Consider the following 15,740-nt stretch of genomic DNA (forward strand, 5'->3'; position numbering starts at 1 on the left):
TAAAGAGAGCACATCTTCCTTCTTTCCTGTATCGAGAAGATATGAGGTGGGAACTGGAGCAGCCATCTTAGACCATAAGATGAAAGCTACCTGTTAAAGATGGCAGAGCAACAAAACAGAGTCCCTGATGAATTGGACCCATAAACCTATCACGAACTTTCCCAGGCTTTCATGTGAGAGATGAAGGTCTAGTATGTTTAAGCCACATTTTGTTTTTTGTTGCTGCAATGTCCTGCTGATACGTACACACACACACACACACCCAGGAAGTTATTCTCATGCTACAACTAAATATCATCCCCATTTTAAACCCAAGTTTATTAAACTGACTGAAAAATTAATCTACTTGTACGAAATCTTTAAATAGAAACCAGAAACAGAAGAACCTAAGATATCTTTCTTTCTTTCTTAACCTCCTTGGCTTCTGAGTAGCAAGTATGAAACAAAAATGCCTCCCCTTTACCAATTGCTGGTCTTGTTTCTTACTTGTTATAGGAGTAAAAGATTTTATTTTTAGCAGTCTCACGATATTTCCAATGTACTGAATGACCTAAACCTACCTCACAGATTAACCATAATGAAAGAGAAAGTGAACTAGGAGGAGTCACTAAAAACAATAAACTATAAAATCACCTTTAAAATTAATATACCATATTACTATAATGTGAGGCAACAACAGATTAATCCATATGAAAAAAACAAGGCTTACTTCAAGTAGGTGATCTTTGACAATTTTTTTTTTTTAAAGATTTTTAAAAATTTATTCATTTGAGACACAGAGTTAGAGAGAGAGCATGAGCAGGGGGAGAGGCAGAGGCAGAGGGAGAAGCAGGCTCCCTGCTGAGCCAGGAGCCCTACGTGGGGCTCGATCCCAGGACCCTGGGATCATGACCTGAGCTGAAAGCAGACGCTTAACCATCTGAGCCACCCAGGTGCCCCAATCTTTGACAATTTTGATCTAACTTTCCAAGTTCTGTTTAGTGCACGTATGTCTTAACTGATTTCATTGCCCTTTTTTTTTTTTAAAAGATTTTATTTATTTGTTTGACAGAGAGATAGTAGATAGCGAGAGCAGGAACACAAGCAGGGGGAGTGGGAGAGGGAACAGCAGGCTTCCCGCCGAGCAAGGAGCCCGATGCGGGGCTCGATCCCAGGACCCCGGGATCATGACCCGAGCTGAAGGCAGATGCGATGCCAAGTGACTGAGCCACCCAGGCGCCTCTCATTGCCTCTTTAACAGAGTCCTCACACAAATACATTTAAGAACAAACTGAAATTGTAAATATTAGGAAGAAAGAAAAATATAAAAACTCAAATATCAGCTTTCCTTCTACACAGCATAAGTTTTTAGGAACATATGGATTACTGATTTATGAGTAAAAACAGAATTTATAGTTCTTCAGACAACAGATGTCAACAAAGTAATCTAAAAAACGTTACTCTCCTGCTGAAATATCTAAATACCCAGGTCTTTAGTTACTTTTGTCAATATATCTATTTCTTTCAGACACAAGTATAAGATTTTCCTTAAAATGTTAACTTTGCCCTGGATAGAATATATAGTTTCTGCTTCCAGTACCTGGTTTATCTTTTCAAAAGCATAATTATTATTTTTTTTTAAGCATACAATATTCTTTCAAACATTTCCACATTCTCCTTTTGGTCAGACTTCAACCACATAAATACACGTATAAGGTAGAAAACGAGGATGAAAACCTGAAGGTCTAATTATTTACTACTATAAGAGCTTCAACAGATTCTTAATAGATTTTAATAGGATAAGCTGTAGCAGATTTTCAGGCCAACCATAATACAGCCATGAGTTCATACAAAATACCTAAACCCATGGTTGTATACTCAGGAAGCTGCTGCTCTCTTTGGAAAGGAAAGCTAAAACCTTAAGAGTGCTTAAGTTACTAAAAACTGAAGATTCTTCTACACCAGCAGATGTCCCAGAAATGATCAGCAGCAAAACAGATCAAAAGATTTAGATCCACAGGGTGGCTTTCCGTGTGTGCGTAATTTAATGTGTGCCTAAGAGAGGCAAGTCAAGGCAAAAGTCACAACAACAACAAAACATTTCGGAAGTTCCATGAAATCTTTGAAGTAGATGTTCTTAAAAAAATGTTCTATGAAGTAGGAAAGGCAAGATGGAGTTAAGAGGAACAGAAGAACTTTGACCTTTCTTGTTCTTCTACAATTGGAAAAAAGAGTAGGCCTGAAACCCAAATGAAATCGTGGTATGTGAAAAAGACGTATGGTGACGTGTGGCTTCCACCACGTCCACTTTAAACCTCAAAGATTTAACATTTAACATTCTTATAAGTAATGACAAACTGAAAGTCATAAAGGACAGAAGGAAATCAGTTTTGCACACAGCGCAGCATTTACATGGTGTTTACAAATGTTTTGTGTCTACGGATCCACAAACCCTAACCCACAACTCCAGAATCTAAAAGCTCTCAAAGCCTAGTGTGTGTTAAGGCAGAGAGGCTGTATGTGCAAACTCACCAGGTGGCACCGCACAACCTGAGGTGGTACTTATTTAGTCTTAATTTATCCCACTCAGTGTACCTGTATGTTTCACTACAGACAAAATGTGCTTAATTATTAAGGTGCTACCTTAGACCCCACTGTGCTTAATTATATTATCTGTGGGTTATGTACTGTGTTACCTTCTAAAGCATATCTGGTCCCAAGGATTTCAGGTAAGAGGCGCAGACCTCTAGTAACTCAATTACCCGCCCCATAACCCTATGAAAAAAGAGCTATCTTGCAAATGGGAAAACAGAGGGTTACGCAACCTGCCCAAGGTTAAAAACAAAACAACGATTAAGTATTAAAGCAACTCAGGCAGTTCAAAGCCTGGACTCATAGCCATTACCTATACAGACTTTCCTTTTTACATCACATAGATGAATGAGGTGTTTGGTTTTCCAGCCATAATTACCAAAATTAATGTAGGAGTCCTTTTATTTTTTCAGCCTTTTAAAAACCACAGTTACGCTTCAGAAAAAGAAAGTACTGCATTTTAAGGAAAAACAGACTTTGGGCAAAGTCACGCTAATATAGTTTTAAACAACCAATGTCCACGCAGCACATTCTTCCAGATCTGGGTTGTGAGTAAACGGCGGAGCTTGAAGTGGCATTGTCACAATTGTTTGAACAAGGGTGTCCAAGAACATGCTGTTTTCATCGTTCTTACTGTCACAAGTGAAGGTTTCAAGGGACATATGAATACCAGGGTTAAAAGAAAGTTAATAGTGGGGGGAAGAAAAAGTAATGATTAAAAGGCATCGCACCAGTAGAGTGAACTAATCGCCAAGTCTTTCCCTGGAAGCCCCAGTTCAACCACTAATATCACCCAAAATGCCAACCTCTGCCCTTTCCCTCCTCCCGCTGAACGAAGCTTAAATAAAACCCTTACAGGTATTCGGGCTCTCGCCGCGCTCCGACCTTCTCTCAAGATGGCGGCGGACGCAGGGGAAGCCACCGGAAGTGGGGCTGCGCACCAGGCCCCGCTTCCGCCTCCGCCCCTGCTGTAGGCTCCACCCAGGAGGAGACAAAAGCCCACAGCAAGATGAAGACCTAAGAACAGGCGTCACGTCAAGACAGGAAGCGATCCAGGAAGACACAGGGTTCGGGGGGGAATGCAATTAAAATGGACAAGGCTGTGACTGGCCAAGAAGGTTTAGAGAAACAAAATAAAGCGACACCAAACCCGCACTCTCGAGCTGCCAGAGTCAGAGGAGATGGGGCGAGGGAGGAAAACCTTTCCAGGGGCTTGGGAGTGCTACAAAATGAAGGGCAAAGGTGAAAAGCGAATAGGACCTGGAGAGGCGGAGAGTGAGAAAAATGGAGTGTAAAGAATCTGAAATGTTTTTGCATATTCTGGCTTACCTATGCCTAGACCACCAGAGGGAACATTTGGCATAGCAAAGGTCCAAAAAAGTATTTAAAATTGTTAGCCCCTACGTGTTCTTAGGTCGGAGCTTTCCCGTGTTCCTCTAGATAAGTTTACTTGATTCTCTAATACGTGTAGTCTGCAGGACGTAGATTCTGTTATTTTTTATGCAGTATTAAGAGGATACAAAAACAAAAAAAAAAACAAAAAAAAACTATTGATGAGTTTTATCAAACATAAAACATTAGATTTTTCCCTCTCATTTTTTGGAGGGTTCACTGCTCAGATTTAACAGCAAGGAACCATTTTGCTACTACCTAGATTCTGAAACAGAAAAGATGGAAATTAGGCATTATGATGGAAAAAGTGAAATACTAGAGAGAGTTGAAAAGATCCACCACCTTATCCATCTTCCTTGACTGTACAATCTCTGGAGCATTTCCATTAATGGGCAAGAAACATCCCAGTGCATTGACTATGTTCACCTGTTATTTGTAACCTCTTATGACATGAATAATGCTTTTCCCACAATCTGTTCTACTGAACTTTACTTTTTTTTTTTTTTTCTGTCAGCCTAATAGTTGTGCCAAGTTTGAGATCTGCAACTTTAGCTAATGTTCCAGTTTTTTCTACCTAGGTTAAAAATTCCCATACTGGCTGTGCTGAACATCAAGAAACAATGATACTCTGCAGCAAATATTACAAACAAGGAAACAATTTAAAACTCTAGGTTTTTAGACTGCACACAAATCTCATCTGTGCACCCCTGGACACTACAAAACTGATTATGGTTAGTGTTAAAAACTGACAATTACTATATAATAAAAAAAACCAGAAAACAAGGGTAGCTGAAGATGGAGAAAAATTGGAACCCTTCTGCACTGTTGGTGGGAATGTAAAATGGTGCAGCCCCTCTGGAAAACAGTATGGCAATTCTTCAAAAAACTGAACACAGAATTACCCTATGATCCAGCAATCTCACTTCTGGGTATAAATCCAAAAGAACTGAAAGCAGGATCTCAAGGAAATATCTGCACATTCATGTTTATAGCAGCATAATTCACAATAGCCAGGAGATGGGAGCAACCCAAATGCTCATCAACAAATGAATGGACAAAGAAAATGTGGTACATACATACAATGGAGTATTATTCAGCCTTAAAAGGGGAATTCTGACATATGCTACAACATGGATGAACCTGAGGACATTATGCTGAGATAAGCCAGTCAGAAAAGGACACACTGTATGTATGACTCTACTTATAAAAGATACCTACAGTAGACAAATTGATATAAACAAAGTAGAATGGGGGTTGCCAGGGGCTGGGGAGGGGAAATGGGGAGTTGTTTAATAGGTATAGAGTCTCAGTTTTGCAAGAAAAACTTCTGCAGATGTTGCACATTGTGAATACACTTAGCACTAACTAAACTGTACACTTAAAAATTAAGATGGCAAATTTTTTAAGCCACAATTAAATTTTAAGTTGTATTTTAAAAAAGGAACTGAATTAGCAAGATAGAAGTGAATGGGAGATTAGTACCTCTAAGGAAGAACTTTTTTCTCCTTTTAGAAAAACAGATTGGGGCGCCTGGATGGCTCAGTCGGTTGGGTGTCTGACTCTTGATTTTGGCTCAGGTCATGATCTCAAGGTCATGAAATTGAGCCCCATGCCAGGAGCACAGCCTGCTTAAGATTCTCTCCTCCCCCAGAAAGAAAAATTAAAAAAAAAGAAAAGAAAGAAAAACAGATCTTCAGAATGTCAAAAGATTTTACCACCACAATCCTTTTTTTGAGACAATCACTACACAAAATCAGCCTAAGGTTCTCTCCCTCAAATGCTCCAAGATTGTTTGGTAAATAAAAAATCAGTGCCTCCACATCATTACGCTACCCTGAGAAAGCGCTCTGAAAGGAAAAGATTTTGCTTTATGATTGAAATTACTTCTTCATTTCTTGGAATTTGCCAATTCATGACTCCGATTCTACTTTAAGATCCGACAGGAAACATGGAAGAAAGGACACATCCTTTCCTTTTGGCTTTGTGATTGAAGAGATTTGCTTTTAAATGATGCACACAAAGTTTATCCTCCAAACATTATTTCCTTGAGGATGGTGACTACAACTCACGTTAACTTCATCTAAAATAACAAAGGCCAAAATAACTACTAGTACTATAGTATCAGACAATTTTTGATACTTCTAAGTAAATTCAGATATTCCTCCTCTGGAGAAAAGAAAACAAAAACCCAACATTTAAAATAAGACCACATCTTCCTAGCTCTAGTTCTGGATATAACACAAACTTAACCTAAATTGTGGCACATCCAATCTATCTAAGAATACCATTAATGCAAAGGGAATAAAAACATGTAAAGATCAAATAATATAGTATCTGTACATTTTAAAATGCCTCTCCCTTTATCTTCCCATGTGTTAGGATAAAGAACTAAGTAATTCCAATTGCAGAAGTAAATAGTAATTCTCATATTCCTCTGTAAAAGGTAATCAAGTTACACTTTTGCTTGAGCAAGGGTTTCATCAACCAATTCACTTACTTAAAAGTTTCAAGTAAAATGGTATTCTCATTTCAAAAATGGCATTTACCTGAATGTCATCCAGATAAAATGCCTGCTCTCATTTTCTTTAATCCTTGCCATAATGACCACCATCAACTTCTGGTTCTACATACTCTATCAGTCTACTTCACTGCACAGGCAGGACAGAAAAGAGATCTATTTAGTTATATTCTGTGCCTGATAAAGGTTATAACAACCATCCTAAACTTGAAAAGAAAAATCATGACTAGCATTTGGTTTAAAAATTTTATAGACTATTAGAGAACTCTGTTAATTAACTATTATTTTACCAAAAGCAATCAGACTATCAGCAAGGGAAGATGGGAATGAAGACTATAATTGTGCTCAAAGACAAACTTGAACAGGTAAGTCATTTCCTCAAAAACAACATAATTGTGTGTTGGTTTTTCTTTTTCCAAGAGCATTCAAACAAAGTTAACTGCAAAATTTTTCTGAAGTGAATTTGTTTATCCAAACGGCAGGCTTTGAGAAGATCAATTTTAATGTTTGATCTATAATCCTGGCAACTCTAGGTCAAACTGCTACACGTTTAACAAGGATTATAAACATGTCAAGGTTCATTATTTATTCAATTACATTCAGGAAACATTTATGAAGTGCCCATGAGCAAGGATCTCTGCTAGTATAAAATCCAATCCTATTATCAATGTAACACAATGGATCCTACCTTTTTTAAAAAACAAAAACACAAGCAAACCATAACTGCATGAAAGAATGCAAGGGCACTAGGCAAAGCTGTAGCAAACCACATATACCCCAGGCCTGGAGAAGCAGGGAAACAGGGTGACATGGCTAAACTAATGTAGTCCTAAATAACAGTAATGTTCAAGAAACATGATAGTTGCCAACCTGTTTTACATGTAAGAGCTGTGCTCAAGACCACAAACTCCTATCTGAAGACTAGCAGGGACAAGCTGGAGACCCAGACATGAGGAGTCAGGTCTGCTAGGAAACTGGAAACTATGGTGTATGTAAATGGTTGAAGAAAGTAGAGATGTTAAGCCTGAAAGGGCGTGAGGGGTGGGGGTGGGAAGCAAGGCTCATAAGAAATCTGACAGCACATTTAAAATATTTTTAGAGCTTCCCTGTATAAGGAGTAGGTTTATTATGCAGTTGGCCAACTAGGCAGAAATAGTACCACGCATGGAAGTCAGGGGAAGGTCTTAGGAGTGTATAACCATTAGAACCGTCCATAGTAAAACAGGCAGGCTGCCTTGGAGCATAGAAAGCTCCTGGCACCAGGAAATGTTTAGAATTTCAGAAAAGTGAACAGAAGTCCTGACTTCAGGGAGAGATTGAAGTAATTACTTTTTTTGAACCTTGAAACATTTCCTGGTGCCAGGAGCTTTCTATGCTCCAAGGTAACCCATTTTACTATAGACAATTATCTTCTTTAAAAGAAAAACGGGGATAAATAATTATTAGAAATTCCAAATAAGGATTCAAGAACATGTCGGAGAAATTGCTGTTCCCTCCCTGTATTTACCCATATTCCAAAAACAACTTTGTGTCTTGGATCAACATAGTGCTGACTTAAATAAGCTCACCAAAGGTTCTTTTTCTCTCAATGACTTACCTCTGAAACCTCTTCAAGATTATTCTTGATGTGGCATCTTTCCTGACTCATCATCACCCCCCCCAAACACATCCCCATTGGCTGTCTCCCCCCTCTAAGCTCCCACTTATCTGTGCGTATCACCAACACAGTACTCTTGCTTCATAAGGATTATTGATATGAACGGAATTCTAAATTATAGCAAAGGCTTTGAACTTATAAAGTCATAGATCATAAAATACTAGTACTGGATTACAAAGGTCTATAATACTTATGAAAGAGAATTAACCAAATCAGAAAGCAACACACCTTCAAAGGCCTCTGGAGAGCATGTATTCTAACTTAGCACCTTCCCAAGGAGTTAGCAACCATTTGGACCATATGGGTATGCGTCTTTGGAAATCTGTCCCTTAGAAAGGTGTTTTAGGACATTTTCCATTTTACAGCATTCAGCCTTGCTTAGACTATAAATTCCTTGAGGATGGAGAGGTCTTCCTTTCCTTGTCCCAGGACAGCCCTTAGTTGCTGGTTAAATGGAATTTCATAAACTGCTTGCCAGTAGAAAAAATTATACTTGGAGATCTAAACTGTGTGTGAAAGGATGGAGTTGTGATTCCTATTTTTGCAAATATGGTAGAATCAAACACCAACTTCTCTTTCTGTTCTTAGTGGGCACAAAAGACCACTGACAGTAACTCCCTTATCCCCAGTCTTGTAATAATCCTTGATACAACTAACTTCCTAAGAGTTGTGGAAGTTCAAAGATCCCAGTTCTATTACTAAACTGAATACCGATCACAGAATTTCAGAATTAGAAGGTAACTTGGAGACCATCTGATGTAGCTCCCTCATTTTACTGCTTGACAAGTAGTGACTTACTGATTCAGGACTCTAAGCAATTTTTTCCACTTTTCCTTTTTTAAACTACAAACAAAATAGAGGCTTGATCACCTCACAGAAGTCACTGCATTGGTGTAGGACCACCTAACATTCATGACTGTTCAGTCATTTCACTCTTGCAGTAACTCACACTTGGAAGGCATCACTTACAGAATATATGACAAGACTCATGTATACAATGACAAAAATCAGAACATGGGAATTTAGGTTAAGTCAATGCTTATAATGAGCCAATTATAGAAACAACTACCAGGGCGCCTGGTAGAGCATCCAACTCTTGATCTCAGGGTCATGAGTTCAAGCCCCACATTGGGCGTTGAGCCTACTTGAAAACAAAACTACCATTTCATGAACTCCTATGTACTAGACAGTTGATCCAATCCTATGTGTACACTAGCTCATGCAATCAGCCCAGTGATTCTGCCACTGCAAATATAATTATCCCTGGTTTATAAATGGGACATAAGGCTCATTTTACCCAAAGAAAAAGCCTCAAAGCAGAGTGTGGATTTAAACTCAACCCTGTCTGACTTCAGAGCCCGTGCAACACTCTGTTGCGCTACCTTAAGTACTGTCTTATGGTTCCTTGAAACTGTTCCAATTCTCTAGGATCACATTTCCAAATGTTTGGAAAGGCATCCACAAGAAGGGAGGTGATATGGTTCAGTGCAACAAGCAAGAGCTTACAAGCCAGGCCCACCAGAGTTAGAGTCCTGGAACCATCATTCAGTGGTTCTGAATTACCAGGGCACACAGAATAAAGAGGTATTATGAGACACTTAACAAGACAAATTTTAAGAAATGGAATATTATTCCTAAATCATTGCCCTTAAAATTCAGAGTATAATCCTCAGACAAAACCTGATCAATTATTCCAAACTATGTATGACAACCCTAGAAAGAGAAAACTCACCCTCCAAAAAAAGGGGGGGATATTTTAAAATCCAAACACAGAGAACTCTGTATTTTACCTCCCGTGTAGGTGTTTATTTTGTTTCACAATTAAGTGACCATTGGAAGAATAAGTTTTTTCAAAGTTCTGGAAAGTCATCTTCAATTAGGCCCCGGAAAGAAATGGAATCTTTTAGTCACGACTCTTGTTTTCTTTGAAAGTTCATCTTTGGGTCAGCCAAGTTTTAAACGGTAAAATTATATTGCTGTGTTGTTAGTCAAGTTTGGGGGTGGGGTGAGGGTGAAGCCGCTAGCTATTTGGATCACTGTAGGACAGCTTATCTGGTTTCTATACTCAAAGAAGGGTCTGTCTATTCTTAGGCAAAAGACATCATCGTTTTAGAGGAGAAGCTTGCACTGGATCTCAATTGAATGATCCGCATGGGAAGACTCAAGAAAAGTCTAGCTCTCCAAATAAAAGCTGTTTTCAAAGCGTGTGTGATTTTTCTTGGGTCAATGGAATGTCTAAGCTAAAGGGTTTTTCTTTTTGTTTTTTTCCTGTGTTGCAATTTAGCCAAACAGAAAAAATTGTGTAATGATTTGTCCCATTTATTCCTTGCCTTATTATAACAAGAATAAAGCAGTGAATAACAAATAATGAATTTAAACTATTGCTAAGTTACAAATGAGCCAGAAGCTGTACTTGCCCTTATTATAATAGCTATTACCCTGATTGTAGACTATTACTCATACAAACCTGCACACCACATTCTCACACTCTATTAACGAAACCCATCCGACTTTTACATTACCATCTTTTTTACCGTAACTCCCTTCATGGAGATGGCTGTTGCAGTCACAGGAACTAAGGAAGTGGTTTGGTTGATAGGAAGGCAAAACAGACCAATGACACAAGTTAAGGCAATAGTTTCATGGGATGAAAACATTTCACTCCGGGAAGGAATTAAGGAGCCCGTGCTACCAAGATTCCCAAGGGTCACTGAAAGAAGTCCTGAGCACCTCTGTGGTCAGTACCAGGATCAGCAGAGGCCCAGAAAAAGGATCCCTTGCTTAAGAATTAAAAAACAAAATGAAACAGAAAAAACAATGCAGAGCAGATGAGATGCAGGCAAAGGGTCTACGGTTTTCCATCTAACCAAAGACTTGGAGGATCTCCTCAGACAGTGGGGATTAAAAGAAAAAAAGGTTACTTTCTTATTGGAGAGAGTTTGAAGACCTATAGGATTTTCTGTCAAATTATGTTAACAATTAAGATTGGTTCTTTAAAAAAAAAAAAGTGATCTTTGGGAAGTTAAACAAAAAAAATTTTTTAACTCTGATACAACAGAACTGTATGCTCACTAATAAGTATACTGATAGGCACCATCATTGAAAGAGAGAAGAGATACAAGTTAATGGCAGCAGGCCTTGGTTCATTTTAGAACCACTTTTAAATATTTATATATTAAAAATAAAAATCATACAAATAATTACTTACCTATTGCATTTAATTATCTGCTTCACTTTTCATTGCTTTCACATAAGTAAAGAGCCTTTTTAGTTGGTCTTTAAATTTTAGCCATTTACACAGTGCCTAGCACATGGTAAGCGCTTAATATATCTTTTTAGAATAAATGAAGAGACAGGTATTTTTGAAATTCATCACACTTTCATCCATATCTAAGTCGAGACAATAAAGATGAGACAAAGGCTACAAATCGGGCCTACTAAATATGATGTTACACTATCCACGTATTGTCAAACACACATAAAAGGACTGCTGCACGGATTACCCCACCCTATCCAATTAATAACAGGAGAGCTACTCAAACACGATTCTCTCCATATAGCCTTTAAATGCCAGTAATTTAAAAAAATGCTGTCACTATTGTATTTCTGTTCTTTGATATATTTTCTGATATACTTTGGGGGGGTGGATCAAAAATTAGTAACTCATTAAAAGATTGGTTTTGGGGGCGCCTGAGTGGCTGAGTCGGTTAAGCGCCTGCCTATCGCTCAGGTCATGATCCCAGGGTCCTGGGATGGAGCCCCGCATTGGTCCCCCTGCTCAGCAGGGAGTCTGCTTCTCCCTCTGCCTCTGCCCCTCCTCCACTTGTGCTCTCTCTTACTCCCTCAAATAAAATCTTTAAAAAAAAAAAAAGATTCATTTTCTAAGATCTGAAAAATGTGCCCCAAAAGTACATTAGGGATACACATAACGAAGCCTCTTCTTTGCTTTCAGTTCTCACAATACCTTGGTTCCACATGACAGCAGAGAATCATGACATGCAACTTGTTCCTTCTCTTACAGAGATACTACAGGCATATAGCAATAGGTAGGATTCTCTTCTACATAGTCAACAGTGGCAAAGGGACATATGTGATTTCACATTTTTTAAATTTGCCAAGTTTATCCATAAGTTCTATACAATTAACCTAAAGTGTTGTTTTAGAAATCAAAGTTACTAGGGGTAGGGCATTTAATTCATAAATTACTATGTAATTTCTTCTAAAGTACCCTCCCTCTTTCAATTTAAAAATAATTTAGAAAGGGGCACCTGGGTGGCACAGTCAGTTAAGCGTCCAACTCTTGGTTTTGGCTCAGGTCATGATATCAAGCCTCGTGGGCTCCATGCTCAGCGGGGAGTCTGCATGAGAGTCTCCTCCTCTCCCTTTCCCCCTAATTCCTCCCCACTTGCGCTAAATCTTTAAAATAAAAATAAATTTGGGGCGCCTGGGTGGCTCAGTCGTTAAGTGTCTGCCTTCGGCTCAGGTCATGATCCCAGGGTCCTGGGATCGAGCCCCGCATTGGGCTCCCTGCTCCGCGGGAAGCCTGCTTCTCCCTCTCCCACTCCCCCTGCTTGTGTTCCCTCTCTCACTGCCTCTCTCTGTCAAATAAATAAATAAAATCTTTAAAAAAATAAAAATAAAAATAAAAAAATTAAATTAAATTAAAATAAATTTAAAGACACAAATTGACTGACATCTTGAAAAAGGAGACAACAGACAAAAATGTATACCATTTTTTAAAAACATGGAAACCTGGAGACAATAGTACAATTTATTGGGCTGCTGAGCTTAGAAACTCTGTACACCAAGAGGCCAAAACATGAAAGGAGATGGCTGCAAGAAGTTGATAAAAGGGATCTTGCTGGGTGACTTGAGGACCCGATTGCTTAAGGATGTATGGAGACCTACCGTAACTGGTTAAACTTTGATTACAAAATAAGATTATAGACTGTTTTTGTATTTCGGTACAAAAATTTGGGAACATGTATATCAATCATTGGATGGTATGGTTAAGGCTTCCAACACTGTCATTAACTTAACTGTTTTGCTTTTTTTTAAAAAAGGAAAACTAAATACCCTTCCAGGAGGGCTGGATTTCACGGCTTCTAATTTAGGCAAAATTTAGTTTTGAAAGCACAAAGGAGATACTGCCTGGGGAATCCAGAAAGGCTTTCTAGGAGCCAGCTGTGTGCTTGAAGACAGCCAGGCACTCCTGCACAGAAAGTGGAGACAAAGGCACCCCGATATGGCCCCTCCCCCCAGGGCCATCCACATGAATCCACATGAGGACTGATGGCACAGACCGGGTCCACATCCACACCACCATGTTAGATGGCGTCTCACTCCATTTTTGGACCTCGGTTCCCTCATTTGTAACTGAAGAGGCTGGGCTAGTGAAATTCCTTCCAGTTCTAACATAGGATTATTACATTCATGACTTTAGCAGGATGCCTCTATCCTGCCCACAAAATAAAACACCCTTAGGAAAGAACTTTCAATGACCTTTTACTTACCACCTTTCACTTGTCTTAAAAGCAGAAGCAAATGCGTTTGATTGTTTTTTAATGGATTCCCACAGAACAGAGTTACCTGTGGGGCTACATATGGCGGTGACCCCCTACCCTTTCCAAAGCTTGCCAGGGCTGCTCCGAAAGTGACTTGAAAAACACAAGGTTTGGGGCGCCTGGGTGGCTCAGTTGGTTAAGCGACTGCCTTCGGCTCAGGTCATGATCCTGGAGTCCCTGGATCGAGTCCCGCATCGGGCTCCCTGCTCAGCAGGGAGTCTGCTTCTCCCTCTGACCTTCCCCCCTCTCATGCTGTCTCTCATTCTCTCTCTTGCAAATAAATAAAATCTTAAAAAAAAAAGAAAAACACAAGGTTTGAACACATTTAAACTGTAACAAAATAGTATGCATTGTATTTCCTTAAAAAAAAAAAAAAGTTATAGTCCCATAGTACCTACTTCCAAATGGCTTAAAGCCCTCAAATAGAGGAGAGTTAACCTTAATACAAAGAGATGAATAGACTGTAGGGAAGTATACCACACCAAGCCTCTTTGGGGTGCTTTCCCAATGTTAGATTCATTTATCTGATCTACGCTGGGACTTAAACTTGGAGAACACAGAATCTACTAAACTTCTGTAAGTCTAGTGTTACTAACCTCCAGTTATGCTGGATTATTTTTAAGTGTTTTTCCGTTCACTCAATACTACTTAACATTATGATTAACTATCACAATGATTAGCACTTGAACATTTTGCCATGTGCCAGGCACGACACTATACATGGACTCCACCTTCCCCTAACCCTCCCTCCCCCACAAGACTATACTGAGGAAACAGAGGCACTCAGTAACTTCATCACAAGGTCACAAAGTCTGGGTCTGAATCCGGGCAGCCTAACCCCACGGCCCACCTGTTTAAATGCTGGAAGGCAAGCCTATCTAGCATCTGACAATGCTGGGTGATCAAAGATGATTAAGACAAGCACTTGGTTTACACATGGTAGATTCTGCCAAACATATAAAAAAAATAATTACAACATGGTATGTGTGCTGTAACCCAGGCCTTTAAAAAAATCACTGTGGCAACAGAGGGAAGAGAGCGCCAGGGGAGAGCAGAAAGGCTTCCATTGAGCTGGGTACTGAAAGATGAGCAGGCATTCTGAGGGTGCAGGAATAGGGGCAAGGCATTCTGGGTAGAGGACAGCATGTGCCAAGGTACATAAAGGTGAGTGAGCTCGGGGAATCCAGTGTGGCAGGAGGGGAGGGAAGGCAGGGCAGGAACGGGGAGCTTTTACAGGCTAGCTAACTGGACCCCTTTCAGCATTGGTTCTTATCTGGCTGACAGTGGCTAGAAAGCAGGGTCCACTTGACAGCTCTCTCCTATAGGGACAGTATCTAGCAGGGCTTGAGGTTTTTTCTTCTCTTCTGAAATTCGCTTCCCCAGGGTCCAGAAGACTCTAAAAATACAGATAGTCCTAGGGGTGCAAGCAAGAATATTAAGTGCAAGAAACTAACCACTTAGCTGAATTTTGGAGCAAGGCAATCCAGGCAGAAGAGGGCACAGCCAGAAGAGAGGGTGGTAAATTGGCCCCCAGGACGAACTGCCATCAACTGGACAGCCTAGGTGCGCGGCCCTTAAGGGGTCATGAGCACAATAGGGTGAGTGTGTTTTCTGGGTAGAATACCTGTACGTTTCACCAGATTCTCCAAAGGATCAGTGGGCGGAAAAAACAATCACTGCTTTCAAGCAGGCTTAGAGCCAGACCTCCACACAACTTCTAATACCTGGGGCAATCCTAAGGCACTTTAAGAAAAACCAACAAACAAAAACACCACTGCAAGCAAAATGAAAAAGCCCTCCCTCCCTCCTGGGCCTTCCTTGAAACTCTGACAAACACGTTAGCTTCAGACTCTCTTCAAAAGGCCTTTCAGATCCGAGATCCTTATTGTTTGCCTAACATTGTTCAGGTCCTATTATGCAAGCCTACCACCAAATCAGAACCCCAGATGTTCAGGATTTACTGCTAAGACACAAACCCTCCAATATCTAATCTAATCTTCCTAAGGAAAACCTTCCCTCTAAATGGTGAGGACAGCGA

The 15,740-nt window shown here is 39.8% G+C and overlaps 1 protein-coding gene and 1 long non-coding RNA gene across 19 annotated transcripts in view; both read right to left on the minus strand.

The window, feature by feature from the left end:
• The window catches only part of RBPMS (RNA binding protein, mRNA processing factor), a 172,097-nt gene that overhangs the window by 124,054 nt on the left and 32,303 nt on the right, over positions 1-15,740 (minus strand). The window lies entirely within an intron of this gene.
• The window catches only part of LOC135363698 (uncharacterized), a 37,752-nt gene continuing 31,000 nt past the window's right edge, over positions 8,989-15,740 (minus strand). Inside the window, exon 2 of the long non-coding RNA XR_010409704.1 lies at positions 8,989-13,990. This is a non-coding gene — a long non-coding RNA (uncharacterized LOC135363698). The remainder of the gene's footprint in view (positions 13,991-15,740) is intronic.

Source organism: Mirounga angustirostris, unplaced genomic scaffold (assembly GCF_029215605.1).
Source record: "Mirounga angustirostris isolate CCGP_5_RB_7025 unplaced genomic scaffold, mMirAng1.0.hap1 SCAF_2, whole genome shotgun sequence".
NCBI lineage: Eukaryota > Metazoa > Chordata > Mammalia > Carnivora > Phocidae > Mirounga > Mirounga angustirostris.